At 35.0% G+C, this 20,666-nt stretch overlaps 1 long non-coding RNA gene across 1 annotated transcript in view; it reads right to left on the reverse strand.

Annotated features, from left to right (window-relative positions):
• Window positions 1-20,666, reverse strand: part of LOC110473742 (uncharacterized) — a 51,945-nt gene that overhangs the window by 19,063 nt on the left and 12,216 nt on the right. Inside the window, exons 2-3 of the long non-coding RNA XR_014953860.1 lie at window positions 20,199-20,282; window positions 524-558 (exon numbers count right to left, since the gene is read on the reverse strand). This is a non-coding gene — a long non-coding RNA (uncharacterized LOC110473742). The remainder of the gene's footprint in view (window positions 1-523; window positions 559-20,198; window positions 20,283-20,666) is intronic.

A 20,666-nucleotide genomic window follows, 5' to 3' on the forward strand; every position in this document is an offset into this window, starting at 1 on the left:
AGCTATTGCCTAAGATTGTCCTGAGGTATAAAGTGTTTCTGAGGAAAAGTTCTATAACTCTCTCTGTATTGTGCTACAAGAAATTTCTGTTCCTTTGAAAATAGCCAGTAGCTATTAATTTATTCAGATCATAATATAACACCTAACTTCTTAACTTGTTTTCTATTTCACATGCAGCTAATCTAAGTTTTGCCACGTAAACTCTCATTTTGTGCCAAAACAAAACCCAAAGGATGTTAAAAAATATGTCACTAAAATGGAGATCAAAGAAGAGCAAAGTTACAATAATGTCTTAGGGCCTTAGAGGCAGATCTCACAATTAACCTGTACTTTCTGGAGTTATATACTACCATAACTTGCAACAGCTTCCTGCTGGAGTACAGAACGAAAGGAAGCCAAATGGTTCTTGACTTTTTTTACATATAGCCAGAAAGACACCTATATTAGATTTGGAAACATTGATAAAATTAAAATAATAATTACCTAACTCCCTCATTGTTAAGTTTATAGAGAACAAACTTACTTTTCAAGGTGTAAGTCCAAAGGCAACATTGACAGCTGGGGATGAAAGAGAAGAAAATTTTGTGTTAAAATATATTTTCTCAGGAAGATTTCAAGTTTTACTGCAAATATGATTTGTATAAATATATGAGCCCAGAAAAACATTTAGCCATGAAAACAGAATTTCTTGCTTCTTTCTGTTGAGAAACATTTTTATCCATGAAGTATACTGACAAATTGAATACACAATAACTCTACCAAATACAAATTGTTATCAAATATAAACACAGTCAATCTATCAAAATACAAAATATTGATATGAGGGATTTTTTTCACTTTCACTTCTTTTCTCAGTTATTCTTGAAAAGGTTATTTACATTCCTGTGATTTAATTAGCAGTGCCTCAACAGAAGAGTATGTGTCACTACAATTTAGAAGTAAAAGTCGATGAAATACTAAATACCTAGATACTCTGGATCTGTAACAGAAGGTGATTAGAGTGAGCTCGAAGAAAATCCAGGATCTAAATGACATTGTGAACAAATTTTTAATAACCTTATATTTCAACAGGACAACATATGTTTTCACATGGATTTCAGGAAAAATAAAAGTAGCCCATGTCATTATTATTGAATGACAAGGTGCCTTTTTGTAATCACACTTTATCTGGTAAATGTGTGATGCAGGATTCATATCAATTATTAACTGACAAGGAGAATGTAAGCATACAAGTAGTTATTGCTCTAAAGGATTTGTGTGCACTACATGAATGAATGGCCTGGAATGGCTTGAATCCAGTGAATTTGTCCTGCTGTTTCAGCTCAGAGATGGTAGCTGACACATCACTAGAAGTGATAGATAAGAAATAGATAAGCAGGAATATAGTTACTAATCTGAATGATTGTTCTAGCAGTTAGGGTATTACTCACCAGTGAAAACCCATATGTTCTTTTACACATATTTAACAAAAAAAGCTTCAGCTTTAAGTCAAAATTGTTTTTAACATGTATGTTCTTTCCTCATTGAACACTGCCTCATTATCAACTGTGATCACATTTTAAATAAACCTTTTATTATTAAAGATCTTATTAATGTGGGAAATGTTCACTGCGTTTGGAGACCACACTTGAAATGTTCTGGCTTCAAAATGAAGAATGTAACTGCAAGTGGCAAATGTAGACATGTGGACAGATGGTTTATCAGTTTAATCAGTCTCAAACCAAGAGGTATCAGTTGCTTTATGTCAGATAAGTTAATATATAATGGCATTACTTCATGCACTGGTTAGTGTCTCTAGTACTATTAGAATAGCATGGTAGAATCTATGTCTCCAGATAAAGAATTTACAGAAAAAAAAAAGATGAGTTCATTCTCAAACACAAAATAAAATGAGGTGCTAATAACACAGGCAACAAGAGCAGCTCATGCACATAGTCCCTATTACCAACCACTGACATTGTATATGGAATAACTCTTCAGAAGGGCTTGTTTTTAAGAACAAAGAGAAAAACCGAACCATTTAAAATATGCTGTCATTGATGTGATTCTATAGTCAAGACCTTGTGAATAGTTTACAATGGGACAGTCGAATTTTTCCTGAGTGGAACAGGGCACAGGCATGAAAGACTTGTTTCCCTTTGCACGCTCAGGAGTTACTTAGTCCTTCATCCTGCCTGTTCTACAACATCCCAGTGAATCAGAGTGCTGAATTTTACATCTGAGCATCAACAAATCCAGAGGGCGATTTGCTATGAACAGTGAAATATGTAACAGCAAAAAACCCCAGCCAAGACCAAAGAAAACCAAACCAAACCCCTACAACATGAAACCTGCCCTGCAGTAGCCTTTTCAGATTAAAACTTCCATAACAGAAAAGTAGAAATTAGTTCAGAAATCAGTGAAGACTTATGAAAGAGGGAGATGTCTTTGCAGAATAATTAGCTACTATTTTTAAGTCTTTCTTTGCAATTCATTGGCGTTTTAAACAACTTGTTTTTCCTTTTGTCCTGTTTGAAAGAAATGGGATTTCATTTTTTTTGTGTTGTGCTTCTTCATTTAATAGAAAAATATTTTTTACTGGTAAGTGCTTAACTGAGAAACAAATAGTGAAATGTCTGGTTTTTAGAGTCTTTTTTTCATTTGTAGTGAAGCACACAACATTTTCAATATTTCTTACAAAAAGGATATGTATAGTGCACTGCAGGAATCTTGATGAGAATGGAAACACATTTACAGAGAGAATATGAAGATTATATCAATAATTACATCTAACAATGTCATCTGCAAGTATTAATATACTTTACATAACATTTCCATTTTGCACTGCAACAGTGCAAACACCAGTTTAAACAACCAGAAAGATTAATGTATGCCAGAGAAGCTTACCATCCTTTCTGCCTTTCTGATAGGTAAGGAACATAAAACCGGGAGTAGGTGCATGAAATTAAAGCCATGAAAGAAAACACTATGTATCATATACTTTTCTTTAACTTTTTATTAATCACTACAGATTCTACATAAGCACATAAATGCACATGAAAATATATGTTACTTTTCTCATTAAAATGTGTGCAAAAGATTAAAAAACCCACCTTGCTAAGCTTACAGTGTGTTTGATGAGTACAAAAAACTTGAATACTGTTTTAGGAAAACCATATTGAAAAGTTACCTAGCCAAATTTGCTGTGAAGCAATTTTTAATATCTGCCCTCCCCCCTCAAAATGTTTGTAACTAAAAAAAGGAATTACCATTAAAATACAGAGCACTTTTCTGTAAGTGTGATGCCTGTTTCTTTTTAAAGTCTCAAATATGATGTAGCAAAGTGATCAAATATGCTCTATGCGTTCCCTAGAATGTTAGTACAGAATTTTTCAGCAGCTTATTATGTGTGCTAATATCACAACAATCAGAAATAGGGAATGAGGAATTATTTGGCAATAATGTTTAATGCCTAACCTTTTATGTCTAATAAGGAGAAAAGGCTAAAAGAAGACAAATTTCCACATCCTCTACAGGTTTAAATGCACTGGATGAGGTGGAAAACTCCAATTATTGCATTCCTGATAGACACTTGTGCTCTGTTTGGTGGGAATTTTCATTTGTCACTGGGGAATAATTGATTTTTAAATTTAGATGTTCTACTGTCCATCTTCCAACATAAAAGAAAAAAAATATTGCTATAATAAATCCCAGTAACAATAGCTGTCTGAAAAAAAGTCATTACTGTAGTTAATATTGCATTGTTAAATTATAGTTCTTCCTTTACTTAAAAAATATGAGTTTTTAAAAATCCAAATAATTAGTAATCAATTTATTTTATTTAGAAAGTTAAAGGTTAATTTTCTTAAATATACTGAAAGTAATAAAACACTGTAGATATATTAATCATACAAAATTCTATAAGAAAATCTATTTTTTCTGCTGATGGTATTTTGCTGCACCTCTTTATCTTTCAGTTTAATTAGTGATGCACAGATGCAAAGAGAATAAATCCATGCCATTAAAACTTGTATGCATCTGGATTATTTGCAGCACTATAAATCATTAACCAATAATGCAATATAATTTAAAAAACCTTTGGGCCAGACTTTCAAAGGTATTTAGGTATTTGTACAATTTTCAGGAATTTAAGCATCAGTTCCACAGAAGAGTCAGTGACAATTAGAATTCTGCACAGTTTTGAAATACCAGTAGGTATTATTTTACATGTTTTGGTATCTAAATGGTTTTAAAAAATCTGGTGGCTTATCAATCCCTCTTGAAGCAGAGTAGTTTGATTTTATGGCCATAGGCTCACAGAAAAATTTGTATAAAATAATGAAGATGGGCGTACATAGTGTTGCAGCTGTAGCATGGAAAATACCAATGTGTGACTTTTTTGCTCACAGTCAATAATGAGCTGGCTTGCTACAGAGGTACATATGAACTCTGTACACCCTACAGACACTGGGTAATAATTTGTGTTAATGATTTTCATTGTAATACTGAGTAATGATTACAGAGTATGTCAACAAACAGCAGTCAGCTTCACAAACATAAAAAATAGATTCAGGCATTAAATGTAACTTAAATGAATAACAAACTTATCTCATAAATAGCTTCAAGAATTCAAAAATATTTCTTTTTACTCTGTTGAGACAAATAAACAGAAAATCAAAGCACATACCCTCTACCAAGTGTTCAATTTCTTCCTGTTAAACTTACTCTACCCATTTATCTTTTTTTTTTTCTTTTTTTTTTTTTTTTTCCTAGCCTGCACAGAACTTTTGGCTGCACAGCATTCAAATGGAACTCCATGCAGCCTGGCAAATGGACTTTTAAAAGTAGCCTCAGTCTCCTGCTCCTTGCCCATAAGAAAAATCTATCCTTAAACTAGCACTGTTTCACTGCATTGCAGACATCTTTTAAAACTTGATGTAGTTGCCTTTCTTCCATGAGGAGATAGATACTATGTGGAGAGTCAGATTGGAAAAAAGACTGGTAAAAAAATCTACTAGACATCTTAAAATTCCTCTTTTCCTGTAAGCTCAAAGTGATTTTTCTGCAGTGAAATACTCCTGAAGCTGCAGTGTAAATATTCGGTATCCTAGTCGCATTTTGAAGGGGTGATAGCAATGATGGGATGGAAATCAAAGCATAAACTGCAAGGAGAAATAACTGTATAGTTTATTTCCAGGGTAATGTTTGCACTAGGATGCTCTAGAAAAAAAAACAAACATTAATAAATAGCTCCATTTTAATATACAATACTATTATAATATAGTCCATTTGCTTTTGTAAACACACCACAAGGCTTTGGATGACAGGTAATTCACAGGTTCAATATCCTTCATTAATTGATTCTGAATGAAATAGGGAGAACACTAATCAGAACTGATTTCAAGTGCTGTTTACTTGAGGGAGTGAAAATGGTATCTTCTCCCAAGAGGAAATGTTTATATTGCATTAAAAGACAAGCCCTGTGATATCCTGGGTCTCTCAGGAGAAACAGGAGTTTAATAAACTGCAAAGTATTTTCCTGTTGAGGTAGAACACCAGGAATACAGAGCAAATTTTAAGGAAACCACCTGACTGCAGATGTGCAGAATAGTGGCTCTCTTACCATAGCACTCAGTTCCATTCTCCCAGCCTTATTTTTGTTCCCACTACAGAAAGGCTGGTTGCCCATCTTTATTCAGCTTGATACAGGATTGATAAAGGCAGTTTGATAAAGTCAAGTGCTTTGGATCCAAGTCTGTAAAAACTAGTCTCCAATGTTTATTTCAGAGATAATTTTTGGGATCAGATCTTTATTGTCAGATTGTCCACTTTATTTGTTAGAAAGCTGTGGCAGTCTCTAAGAAAACTTTATCAGTACATAAGTATATAAATCCCAGATATTATTTCTAGAACAACTGGAAAGGTATATTTACCAAGGAAAAGAATGTATTTGAAAGAGAAGGCAGTGATACTCCAAAGAGAGACATAAGTGAAGACAGTAGCAAATCTTTGGAGGCAGATGTAATGCAGTGACAATAAAGCTGAAGAACAAACCAAAGAACAGTCAAACTGAGGAGGCAGCTTTGGAACTTCCATTCAGATGACAGAGATGCATTCTACCTCCAAAGAGAGTGGAAACCCTTACAAAACAAAACAAGAAAAGAAATGTAGGGTATCGATTGTAAAGAATGTCATTTTTTCACAAATTATGATTAGGATAGAGAAGGAATGTGAAGCCCTAAAAATTGTGCAAGAAGCAAAACCAAAAATAATGAACATACAAGATTTAAAAAAATCTTTTTTAAGAGTTCCCTAGCTAAAACAAAGTAATCTCTTTCAGATAATTAGGAACAATTCAACATAAAGCAGCAGATAATAAAACAAAATTGCAATGGATACTTTAGAAATTGAAATTGAAATGGTATTCAATTCAAAACTAAGATACTTAGATTTATTGTTCATTAAAAAGAATTTAATTGGGACTAAGATACTTAAAGTGTCTATCAGCTGATAGACATCAAGGGCAGATGCACAGGTGAGAGTTTATTTTGTTTTCCTAAGGTAACCAGGACATTTACATGGGGCTAGTACATATATGCAAAATAGGATATTCAATGTATGGAAGACTTATACATTCTTTGCAGTTTGATAATTGTATAAATCTGGGAGGTCTCTGCAGAATATAAACCAAAATAATTTGTTATGTAGTAACATCCTTTTAATCCACATGGGTAGTTTAAAACGTTCTGATCTACATTCTAGGTATTTGTAGGGAAAGTGCAGTTTTTCTGCATTTCTAATCAACAACAGCACTAAAAATATACAAATTCTCTAAACCTCTATCCTTCCATAGACATTTGGAAATGTACTTCTTGGAAAAACAGAGAGGAAGTTAGATAAACTTTGAATAAATTAATGGCTGTTCTTGCACATGTAGAGTAAAGTAGTGATGAATGATGACTCATAATTGTTTCAGTTTCCCTTTCTAAAACTTACTTGGATTATAAGGTTTAGAAATATGCTGTCTGGTGAATGGGGTAATAAAATGAGGGTCCTGCTTAAGCAAGTTCTTGTAAGTAATTCCTTTTGTCATCAATGGGGAGAAGATCAGTATCTGAGCTATGTCTTGTTTTTGACCCCTTGCTTGTCCATATCCCTAGCTATGTGTGTGTGTAAAATAATAGCTGCATATAGAAATGAAAATTTGCAGTTTGTTATAATCTTTCTGTTTGCTGTACCACACTGTGGTTCTGTCATCTACAGCTTTTCCTCTATTCATTAAGTCTGCTAGTCTGCTTCACAGATAATCTTCCTTGACTATCACTTTGTTTCATCCTTTGCTGGTTCTCATGTCTGTACTGCATTTGCAAGTTGCTTGTTGCATTGGCTGAGCATCACCAACTGCACGTGGTTTGTAGGTTCCCAAGACAGAGACTGACCATGTTCCAGTTCTCATCCATCTCGTCCTACATGAGATGCTCTTATAAAATATAAATAATTTTTATTTTTGTCATAATTTTAAGAGTGACGTTTTAAATGAAACTTCATAGAAACTGTGTGCCTATCACATTCCTGGAATGTGTTAATGATCTCCAAAGCATCTGGAGTGAGTAATCTACACTCAGGATTGTTGGCTATATGATGAAATCATCTCACTGAAAAAAATTGCTTCTCACCCTATTCTGTTGCATTCTTCTATGCTTTTTTTTCCCTTGCATGGGAGTATCACATCTCACTAAACACCACCCCCTTCACTTCACTTTCCAGGTTTATCTCAACTTTTATAAATCTGATCTCATCAACACAGAAGGAAATGTAAATAATTTTAAAGCAGCATAAGTGAAAGTAAGAGTTAGTCTTATTTAGAGTAATTTCATGCTACTTCTAAGTTGTCATTCAGTATATTATATGATATTTTGAACTTTCTGTTGGGCTCATTGCTATTATACTAATGATCTGCTTCTAAACCATGATAATTTAAAAAAAATTTCCAACCAGATGAAATAAGAAATATTTGCACATCTGTCTTTGAGGCCATTGTTTCAGGCTAGATGCAAAATTTAGGCTTAATCTGGAGAAGGATATGATGAAAAATATTACAGGAGCAACTCAGAAGTCACTGTAAGACAGAAAAAAAATACCTTCTGCAGCTTGATCTTTAGGTCATTTGTCAGCATAATAAATTAATTATGGCCTAATAATTTACTCTTTAATTTTCTTAGGGTAAGACTTACCAGACAAACACAAAATGTGTTTTCTTTGCTCACAAATGAAGGGTTCTTCACTTTATGAACAGTTTTGATGTCACATATAGATCCAAGATATGAAAGTTTGTATCGTGGAGTGAATGTATTTCTTCCTGCTCCGAGAAGTAGAGAAGTATTTCAACTCAGGCCTTTGCCACTTATTTCAAGTCTGACATGCAATCAATCTTTTTTTTCCCAGTTCTTGGTTTCATTTGAAAAGAAATGTGTAATTTGTTTTCATGGAGAGATCTGACCTTCATAAAATGTAAACAATTGTGTGGTTCTGTCTTATATGAGTCAAATTTCTACACTGCAATTCCTACACACCAAAGCCCAGACACAAGAAAATTGCAAAAGGCAGCATCAACAATACTGTGAACTGTTAATTTCAAGATAACACACTGTGCTGGAAATCATAGTTAATGCCATGATTTACCTTCCAGAGTGATAAAGGAATGCTCACATTAATTGGTAATGAACAAACAATTGAGCTTAAACAGAAGTGTTTACAGATGAGGAAGATTTTTTTCTTTGTTGCCATCTTCCATCATTTTTCTACCATCTGATTTCACATGAGTCACTTTACATCAATGGAATGAAATCCAGGAAGGAATATGTCTAACTCCAGCTAAAGTGTGCAAGATCCAGAGAGAAATTTCATATCTATTTTTAAAGCATTCACACAGGAGTAGAAATAACAGTTTAGGAAATTAAACCAAACATATCTATCATTCACCTCTTCAGTGGAGCAAGGGAAGAAAGATGAAAAAGCCTTATGGGGCAAGAAAAGGACAAAGAGATCCCTCACCACTTACTACCATGGGTAAAATTGGCTTGACTTTTGGGAAAACTATTTACTATATTGCAAATTAATAAGAGAGTAGGATAGTTATACATAAGAACAAAAGTAAAATAATTTTCTTTTAATTCCACTCATTTTCTCAAGCTGCTCTTCACTCATGATCCTTTTTCCCTGCCCCTCACTCAGTGCCATGCAGTCCTCCATGAACAAACTGCTCCAGTGTAAAGTCCCTCACAGGACACAGCTCTTGCCAGAAAATCTACTTTTGCATGAGTTCCTCTCCGCAGGTTGCAAGGTCTAGTCCAGAGCTGGCTTCTTTTTGAGCTCTTCATGAGTCACAGCTTCCTTTGTGGGATCTCCATCTGCTCTGGTGTGGGGCTGTCCATGGCCTGCAGGGTAGATGTCTGAGACACTGCAGCTTTCTATGGGCTCATGGGAGTGAGGAATCTCTGCTCTGGAGCCTGGTGCACCTCCTCCCTCCATTTTTTCCTCCAACCTCGGTGTTTGCAGGGTTTTCTCTCTCACACAGCTGTTGCTCTGGTTTTTCTACCTTTTTTTTAAAATAGGTTATCACAAAGGTGCCACCAAAGTCACTGATGGGCTCAGCTTTGGGCAGCGGCAGGTCTGACATGGGGGTAGCTCCTGCACAGAGGCCAATCCTAAAACATGCCCTGGCTACATAGAGCTTGCTTTGTAAAACTGACATGTGGTCACACTTCCCTCTTCAGTTTACTATTCCATCAACTTAGATAGAGCAGAGTTTTCAAATATGACATATTACTAGTAATGAATAAACAGATTAAATCAATAATTCTTGTCAACCACAGAACTAAACCTTTGGAAAAGAAAAGGCTAAGTTTCTGCCTCAATTAGAGCCGTTACTCTGCCCCATGAATTCTATTCCTGGATTTCTATTCTTAGCTTTCTATTCCTGTATGAACTTGAACAAGTCACTCGTCTTCTCTCTGCTTAGTACTTGGCAGAAGTTCTTCTGGGGTTAAAATCATTATTCAGTACATGTTATGATCACTATGTGGAAGGTCACTGTACAGGAATTACAATAATTATTTTTCACCATTAATTTAAACATGTTTGCATTTTGAAATAAAATGGAATTCATTAATAGTAAATAAACAATGCATAGAAATATTATTTTATGCATGATTAAGAGAAAATTATCTTATTACGTTTGGCTGGTGGAGTAGAATTTCATTAAGCATTGCACCTAAATATATAGATACACACACATTCACCTGGCACCTGTTTTACTGTTAAAGGGGAAGCTGCTGCCTGAGCATCCTCATGCTATTCAAGGAGTCACAAACACAACACTTGAAACTTTAGCTGCAAAGACCAGAGTCCCTTTGCAGCAGGAGGCTCCATGAGCCAACTCCTTGCTCACACATGTGCTCACTCATGGACATGCTTCCTCCTTCTTTGGGTTTGAACTTAGGTTTTCCTTAGCAAAGTCTCAGGCACTGGATTTATAAAAATAAATAATAGAGCAGGTCAGCTCTAAATAACAGCAGCAGGTCAGCTCAAGCTGGGTACCTCCAGAGAGTGACACAGAACAAAGAAATAAATCCCCAGGCAATTTTACCCTTATGAACTCTGCATCCACCTCTCACTCACTCTTCCCATGCCATGTGTGAGTTTCTTGTTCTAATGGTGATTTTGGAGTCCTTTAACAACTTCTTGTATTCTTTCAATTTGTCTGAGCAGGCATGTTGTCCACTGTTCTCATCTTGTGGAGTTACAGCTTCTGCTGGCAGCTGCAGCGTCTTGTTTACACTGCTGCTGCACCTGCTCTTTGGTAGAACCTGAGAAACTAAAAAAGCTCTGGATCTGGGCTAACCATTACTTGTCAACAACCAAAACATCAGTGTGCTTTCAATATTGTCCCATACTAAAGACAAAGTAAATCACTGTACTAGCTACTAGGATAGTTACTATGAAAAGTTACTATGAAAATGAATTCCTATAATCTATTCCAGCCAAAAGCATATCTAGGTGTAAGTTCACAGCTTGCAGCCTAAGGCTTCATCATCAAAGTTACTCATGCTAAGGCAAACAGCACACTAAACACATAGTATTCTGCTTGTGTAACTCATTCTATACAACATTTATTTCAGCTAAACAACTAATATCTTTCAATGTTAACTCTCAATAGTCTCAGCTGACCATTGCACCTTCCTTTCATTCACTTCTCAATTAGTACATTGAAGAAAATGGATAAATATCAACTGGCTTCAACAGGAAAGGCTTTTTGTTGTTTTTCTAGATCATGTTTGTGGTATGCAGACCTATAGCATGTCATGGCATCTGCAGAGCAAGAAGGCTTGCTCTCTCTCTGCCTTCTCAGGTACAAAGGAAAGATGTGATATCTCTTCTTTGCTTATACATTATAGTTGTTACACAATTTGCTTTTTCTCAAAATGAAACCAACAACAAATCAAAACCAACAATCCAAAATAACAGAGAAACAAAACAAAGCAAAACACATGGACCATAATATTGTCTACTTTGAATAACAAATTTTCTGAACAGACTGTCATTGTGCTAGTAAGAATTGCAAGAAAGCAGCTTTTTGCACAAATACACTCAAACAATGCTTATGAAGCACTTTGCATTTCAAAAGAGGAGTCAAGACCAAAGACCCATAAGATAGCTCCCACTCTCTGAAGTAACTTTGCAAATCCTATGTTTGAAAAAGAATATTTTGGATTTACTACTTTTCATGGATCTGAGGAGCTTTGGTTTATGTGTGACATTAATCCATTTTTACTCAGGCTTTGCTTCTTAGAGATATCCTTCCTATTTACCTGACTTTCCAATTGTTGTTGTTTACCAACTTTACCATTCTCCTATTGATAACAGAGCTCATGCAAACTTAGTCACTGTCTTCAATGGACTTCTTGTCTGAATGTCACAGGCCTCAGTGTCAACATCAGAGGCTGAAACAGTTGCTCAGTTTTCTCATGCCTTTCAAAGTACAAAGAACTCCTATAAAATGTTGGATTTTGTTAGCAGAATGAAGAGATATACACAAAAGCCACATCACCTGCAGTATTATACAGTTGATCATCTGGTTGCTGTGCTGCTCCAAATTTAGATTTAGACTGGTGATATTAGAGTTTGAAAAAATACATTACCAGAAAATGTATCCCCAAAGAGAGATATTTACATACAGGAGATTCCTACTATAAATTCTTCCTTGAGCTTGTATTGATTGCTGTTGGAAGTAAAAAAATTGGCTGGATTTACCTTCTTACTGTATCATCTGATGGGAAACTGTATGTTTACTTGCACAGATGCTAAAAGGAATGAACAGACAGATAACAGGAAGACAGTCATTGCACTCAAAATGCAGATAGAAGACAAACTGTGCATGAAAATACTGTAACACAGTTGTTTACAAAAAGGAAAAAAATAAGAGTATGATTAAAAAAGGTCAATTCAAATGTGTGAGGACAACTAATAATTACTCAGAAAAGAATTTGATTAGGCATCATTAGAATTCATCAGCTTTTGCTAAAACTCCTTTCCTAATAAAAGAGCTGTTTAGGAAATTATTTTCTTCATTTTTTTTAACACAAAATGGTAAATTTGGAGAAACCTGACCAGATGAAATTGTAACTTTACTTAGTATCTGTTCTTCTTCTGGGCCAGGATTTCAGCTGTTGTATCCTTTACTTTGAGGTCTTCCAGTCATGAACTAACCTGATATTTCACTGGTGAGATCTAGTGTAAGTTGTATCTGTCCGCTTCATTAAAGAAAAGTACTAATGGATTAATACTACCAGAAAAATTGTACAAGTAATCTTTTCTTTATTTATGGTATTCATGTGTCACTAAAATATTTTACTAACTTGAAATAAAACCAGGCCTTTTGTGTACTCTGGACCGATAGTCTAAAAATCAAAGTAATATACCATCCAAACTTTCTTACTGAATGAATAATGCATTGAAAAATAATTTTATATTAATTCAATCAAAAAATCCACCTTCAATATTTAATTTGTAGTGATCAGTGTTTTCTGCTAATCCATAATGCTGTGGAGGTTCCAAGGCAATAATGTTATGTGCAGATCTCAGTACTCTGAAACCAGAACAGAAGCAGCCTGTTCAATGCTAAGAAGATGTAACCCTGAGGAAAGACTGATGAAGGTAACATTTATTTCTATGTCCAGTGAAGGTGATATTTGTTTTCAGGTACTGGGAGTAGCTATTGAACAGAAACAAGGAGTCCAGGAAATAAATATGTAGAACTTTCAGTCAGCCCATCACTTACATGGCTCTAACTTCCAATGCAGCAACAGGATGACAGGTGCATGTATTTTTGACATGGTGCATGTATTTGTGTTTCCTTCCTGAAAGAGTCCTCTACCAAAATCTTTATTTCCCAAATGTTAGTCTATAGTTTTTTTCTATTCTAAAATAGGATAATTTTAGGAAGGGTTGCTAATTGCATTTCTTGTAATTATCTATGTCATATATATATTTACCAGAAAATGATAAATAGAAAATATTACAGTAGTCTGGAGTCTGCAGTAGTTTATAAAGTAATTTGTGCTTACAATGTGTGATGTAAAAGAGTTGGGGGTTTTTAACCTCTCCTATAAGCATGTTTTTGAATTTTTGCAAATGGATTAGTCTATCTACAGACAAAATAGGCATGCAAATACCTGTGACCTGAGCTGAACTAATCTACTGTGATTCAATACCAGAACTCAACTGCAACTAATAAAGATTGATGGCAAAATGAAAGTTTCTGATCCACCTAATGAGCTTATTGGTGCATTTAGAACTATTAATGTGGCAAATCTTTGAAAATTTATGTTGGGATATATCTATTTGCAAACAGCAAGTTTGATGTTTACATTTGCAATTAAAAATGTTTTAGATATACAGGTTTTGTTCTGCAACTTGAATAATTTATTTGAAACTTTTTGATAGTTTTTTATTATGATTTTATTTTCTTTTTGCCTAAAATGTTTGGTTTATTTAAAAAGGAGATGATAAAGGTAAAACATATGCTTAAATATATAATTATTGAAAAGAAATAACCTGTTCAACTAACTTTATGTGAATCATTTTGGTCAATATTAATTACAGAGACATTGAGATGCATATTTTTCATGTTTAACTAAAGAGCAGAACAGGAGTTGAATGCCTATTGCTTTCTTATGCCTAAGTGTGATTGGAACTGAATTTGCTCAATTTAATCAGAAATATTCCTGCATATTCTGAGCTGCCAGATGTGGTAAAAATCTTCATCAAAGTGATGTGTGATAAAATGTCATGTATCTGGCAAAATCCACTTTTTTTTTTTTTTCTGAGCTGTTAATCACACAAGGATTTGGAGTAAAAAGTTCTTAGCAAACCAGTAGTTCCAGGAGGACAGATGGAGGAGGAGGAACTACTTATGGAAATGATTGAAGATGATAGGACTCAGGAAAAATAAGTTGCATGGGGGAGCAGACATTTCAGGAGCCACAGGTTAAGACAAAGTAGTACAATAGGGATCAAAGCTCTGATTCTTGAAGCAGTAGCTGCCAAGATGCATATGTGCAACCTTCTGTTAAAGTCAATGGAGATAAGACAAGCAGTAGACCTTAATTCACCTTACCACAGGTACAGATTGAATTCCTATTTTTAAAGGTAGGCAGCAGAGAGTATTCCAGACTTCCATCTACACAGGGGTGGATGCTGTGACTTAGGATACTGGGGACACCTGGCTCGAGTCTTTCAGGCTGGAAGCTGAAGGCCAGGCAGGTAAAGAAGCCTGAGCTGGTGTACATTTGTCAAACCCAAACCAATTCTTTCATCCTGTTTGTAAAGTTCACATTCCTTCTACATATTAAAGGCACAATGAATGTTTAAAAGTTGTGCTTTTATGAAAAGAGAAATCTGTGAAGTGGGTGACCTTATATAAGTGTAGTGCCCTTGTTGGTTGAACCTGGCCAGATGCCAGGTGCCCAAAAAAGCTGCTCCATCAATTCCCTCCCCAGCTGGGCAAAGGAGAAAATATATAATGTAAAACAAGTCTTTTTCATTACAGATTCAGCAAAAGTATATGCAAAGCTGACTATATACTGTAGTTCTCAAAACTGAAAAAATTTGGAATATTGTATTTATTTTTGTTTTGTTTTCTTTTTCTGAGGAAATTGGTCAGTGTTTCTTGTGCTTCATTTATGAAGCATAACTCATTTTAGTATATAGAGTTGCATATTCAGATCTTATGTGCACAGACATAATACAGATATGTAAGTAACTTGTGTGTATTGATGCATTAGTTCTGTTGGCTAGTGCACAGTCTTATCAACACCAGGGTTGTGGGTTTGATCTCCATAAAGGCTATTCACTGAAATGCTGGAGTTGATCTATGTGAGTCCCTTCCAGCTCCTAATATTCTGTGATTCTGTGAAATTCCAAAGCTTCACTCTCATCTCTTTCCTATATTTCCCCTGAGAATCAAACCTTAGAGGTTTCTCTTCACCTTTATCCCACTGCTTTAAGTAATCTGTTCAGCATTTTACCTTATACAATGAGAATAAAGAGCCATGAGCCTGAAGCAATCAGAAGGGTGATTGCAGCAGTGGTAAGCTAGATCAAAACTAGCTCAGGCACTAAGTACAGACTGTACTGGCTAACCCTAAACCTATCTGCATTAGGGGTTATGCAGCCTGTAGAGACAATGTGGCTTGTGCAGCTGCCCCATGTAGACTGACCAGAGGTGGCTTGAGAACTTCTACAAACAAAGATGCCACAGCTCACCTGACTAAAAAGCTCTACATGCCCCCTGGTTTGCTCTCTAATGCAGTGATATTGAAATAGAGCAACAGGTCCTACATCAAAGACACTGATGCTGCTATTTCTTTCTACTGTTTTAGCTGAAAGGAGAACTTTTAAGAAAATCTACTGTAATGTATGTGGTGTAGCTTGTCTGTTTTCCTCATTCACTCTCCTTTGTATCAATAGATATTTACATATAAATTGCTCAGAAAGATGTATTAACAACTAAGGATGGTGGGAAAAGAAATTATTTGAACAAATTGTAAATCCACCAGAGGTTTTTTCCCAGACTTAGAAATTTATATATAAAATTAAATCTCTATACTAAATGCAGTTCTTTTAAGTTGCCAGTACTCCTGCATTGAAAAATTATATCACTGTTGTAGAAATAAAACACTACTGAAAGCAATATAATTAATAAAACAGGGAAAGGTTCTTCTCATTCTGACTTGGTAGTTCAGTATTTATAAACGTAGTGGTTATTGAAGGGTAAAGCAGATTTCTGCCATATTGATTCACTTGAAAAAAAGCTTGAGTGGAAAAACAGCATGCAACAGCAAAATGTTGAGAAATAAATGAAACTGGGTTCAGAGAGAATCTGAAGAGGAATCTAAACTGAGGTAGCACAGTTAGACCAAAAAAACCCTGTTGAGACAAATAATAGAGGCAAAAGCAGAGTTGTGCATAAGCATATATAATGACACACTACTTTTCAAACAGCTATTTCCAAAGTTTTAGTTTTTTATGTATACCAGTGCAAATCAGATTTTGTAGAACAGATGTCAGAAGAATTAATTAGAGTGAGACAGAGATAAACAATTCCAGATAATTTCCATAGTCAGACAATCAGTGAAGAAAGCAAAAGAAGAGATACATTGATTAGCAGCAACTAAGAAAAAATTAATGACTTAAAAAAAAATAGAAGTTATAGAGGGGAGGACATGTTTTATAAGGTCTTGAGTTTTGTTTCATGTACTATATGAAAGCATTGATAATTCTTTTCAATAACTAGTATTAAATATATATTATATTAAAAATGTATTGATAACAGATACTTGTTTTTTATTCATAATGTATATTATAATATATGCCCATTAAAAATAAAGAAATACTTCCTAGCTTTCTTTGCTGCTTGTTTGCCTTTTTGAGATTTTGGGATGCATTTGAAAAGACATAGTTAAGTACTAGTCCATTGAAAAACTTGAACCCTTTTCTTTAAATGGAATCCAAGCATCTCCACTAATTATACATGTGCAACTGCTTACATTTCAAATAGAAAAAAAAATCTCTTTTCATTGTAGAACTCTGAATGAAAAGTGAGAATACTTAATCAAACTAAACTAAAATAAAACAACAAAGCAACTAAAAGAAACCCACAAAAACATAATGAAATGGTTTGGGACAAGATAGATTTATCTACTGCTTTCTTCTGCTTATTTTTTGAAGGATACTGAAGATCATCTGGAAACAGTAACAGTGTGTAGAGACTGTAGTGGAAACTACAGGATATTCAGTTTGGGACCACAAAACGTTTTGCTTATATTGTATATATTTAGAGCTGCACTTATCATACACCAAAATTTATTTTGCAACCTGAAATCCTTAAGCAATGATGTCTCTAATCATATGTTTCGGAGCCAGGTTGTACTTGCCTGATCATTTTTATAAATAACCTGGGAAAATCCCAGTACATGTATCAATACAAAGAATCATGTCTTACTAAGGAATGCTCCCAAATATCTAATGGATAAGAAGAAAACACTCCTGACTCTATTGCTTTTCTTCAAGAAGGCTGAAGAGGAACTTTTTATGAGGGCAGTGACAGGACAGGAATAAATGGCTTTAAACTGAAAGAGGCTAATTTTATATTACATATTAGGAAGAAATTATTTAATGTGACAGTGGTGAAACACAGGCACAGGTAGCCTGGGAAAGTTGTGAGTGCTCCATACCTGGAAGTGTTCAAGGCCAGGTTGGATGGAGATCTGAGCAACCTGGTCTAGTGGAAGGTGTTCCTGTCTGTGGCAGGGGTGCTTGGAAACAGATGACCTTTAAGGTCCCTTCCAACAGAAACCAATCTGACCCCCTGGCCAGTACATTGGTGTCAAGGAATGTAGGCACAAATTACTTTTCATTGGGGACTTCTCATGTGGAATATAATTTTTGGTAATCCAGTTATCACATGTATTAGCAGACCATACTATCCTATTTTACTGCAGCATTAAACATACAAGATTCATATTTCCAGTTGAGATAGCAAGAATTTATTATTATTATTTATTTAATTACTTATTAATACTTATTATTATGTGCATTTATGAAAGTTTGGAAAATTAAAGAGTAATTGTTACATGTGTTGGGTAGATCAGAAAAAAAAAAAAACGATCAGAAGGCAGCATTGAGCATGTTGAGATGGCTGATCAATAAATCAAAATATATCAAAATTCTCTTTAAATGGTGAGGATTTCTGTTATTCTTTCTATCATTTTATCAGTTAAGAATATGATAGTTCTGCTACTTAGATTCACCTTTCCTATTTGGCAAGACAGTCAAAGGCAAATGCGAAGAGAAAATGAGGGGAAAAGGAAATACAGAAAACATAGAAGGACATATGTGTTTATGTTTATATCCTCAGATTATCAGGGCCTTGACAGCAGATTTTGCTTTTATACTTTAGTTCCTCCTCCATTTTCCTCAATCTGAGATACTCTCTTTGGGCTTATTTCTTCTTATAGTGAGACAGATCCATCTATTCCTGTGCTGCTGGTTAAACAATCAGACTTTTCTTTTTTCCTAGTGAAGAAGAAGCAGAAGACGAGAAAGGAATTCACAAGTGGAGCAAGAGCAAAGTAGATCCCATAGGACTCTCAGCAGGGTTTCAATTAATTCAGCACTGCTATGTGCTGTCCATTTTTAGTCCTGTTAGAGCATCAACTGGTGGTCATGGAGGTCTTTAAATCATAAAACTAGAATCTTCGGAGAAATGCAGAAGCCTAATAAATCTTCCTCTTCTCAGAAGTATTTTCCCAAAATTTTCTCCATTCTCTGACCATATCTAAGTGCCCTCTTTTCAACCTGTTTAAGAGATGATGGATGAGACATGAGCCCCACACTTCTATTATAGTTGTGAGTCCTTTGTGCCAGTTAATGTAGTCAGTTACCTTTCTTTTCTATCTTCTCTATCTCTTCTCATCTTCTCTATTCTTCTCTTCTCAATCATTGCATTGTTGTATTGTTGTCACTGTGAACATTTTATATGACAAAATTCATAAGCTTTTGTTTAGATTCTTCCTATGTCCATGTGAAGCTAGTTTTTGGCACAGGCTGTTAGCCTCCCTTAATAAAAGCCATTTCTGTATTCTGTGCAAGAATAAGTCTCTGGCCCTGAGACTTACTCTTCATGTACCTTGCCAGCAGGAAGGAAGAGACTTTGTGTGCTGACATGCTGCATGATCTCCTACATAATGAAAATGCAGCAAATGTGCTTGAATTGAAAGGAAATGAAGAATGACAATAGGGGTCCTGTTATGTAAAATCCTCTTAGCTTTTGAAATGTCACTTTCAGTTGTCATGATGAAACACTGAATAAAGGAGGCAAACAAAAGACCTCCAACAAGGGCATACAGAAAGTATCATACATTGGGAGTGGGTTTCTGAAATGCTGGTGCCAAGGTCCAATATTAGGAGGGCAGTTGCACTACTGGGGGATACTATCCTCCACATAAGGTATTAAAATGATTTCCCATCTGCCTATTTTTAACATCACTTTGAGATGATAAAGATCTCATGATACTGGCTCGAGGGAGATGATGGTAGTGGTGTTAAAGAGGATAGGGAATAGGGAATAACTTTGCTTCCAGCTGGAAAAATCACCCTTTGTTAAATATTTTCATTACAAATTAATTGGCAGTGTAACAAACATTCATGACTATACAGCATGCAAGATGTTATACAGGACAGACTGGTGACCATTCTGGTCTGTGCAATAGAATGCACTAAAGCTGTTTAATTGTGAAGTTACCCATGAAAGTGGAAAAAAAAACCTATGTGCTGATATATTTGCAGAAGTACCTTTCTTTGAGTACACTTCTGCTTGCTTAAAAAACAAATTCTACATTAAATTAGGTAGAAAAATTTTGCAGATAAGGTGTGTATTTAAATGTCTAGTGATGAACTTGAATATTGCCAGACAGATATTTCAGTCATCTGTTTTCTTAATACATTTAAGTAAAAAGATACCAATTCAATTTGAGCTGTATCTTGCAAGTATAAGTTATAACTGCAACAGAAATACAATTAATCACAGTCGCAAAATATTATTTCCATGGTCTACCCAGGACTTAATTATGTAGCATGCAATGCTTCTGAAACTATACCTGCCACCTGCAGACACAGTCGAGTAGGTAGGTGATGAGACAGTGTGTCAGAACTCTGTTACTTAGGCACAGGCTGTGAAAAACCTAGGATACACAATTTTTTTGATTATTCTACATGGAAAGGCATGTGATGTCTTTCAACTGCCCAGTTAACAAAATCCTATTATCTGTCTGAAAGTTCAGGGCAGAGGATCAGAGAAGGGAGAATGTGCAGTAAATATCTTGAAAGGGTGCACCAGAAGCAGATGATGTGGAAATACAGAGAGGTCTCTAATATGCGAAGGAGACAGAAGGTAAGAACCAGTCATCATCATACACTGGAAATAGGAAAGCAAACGGATGTAGTAGTAGGGTACTATCCACAAAAATATTTTTTAATTCATTATTATTGTCTTCTGTTGGAATGCAAGCAAGAGTTGCAGCTTAATAGTAATACCGTTTTTAGTAAAGTTAACGCTTCACTTTTAG

Source organism: Lonchura striata, chromosome 1 (assembly GCF_050655825.1).
Source record: "Lonchura striata isolate lonStrDom1 chromosome 1, ASM5065582v1, whole genome shotgun sequence".
NCBI classification, from domain to species: Eukaryota; Metazoa; Chordata; class Aves; order Passeriformes; family Estrildidae; genus Lonchura; species Lonchura striata.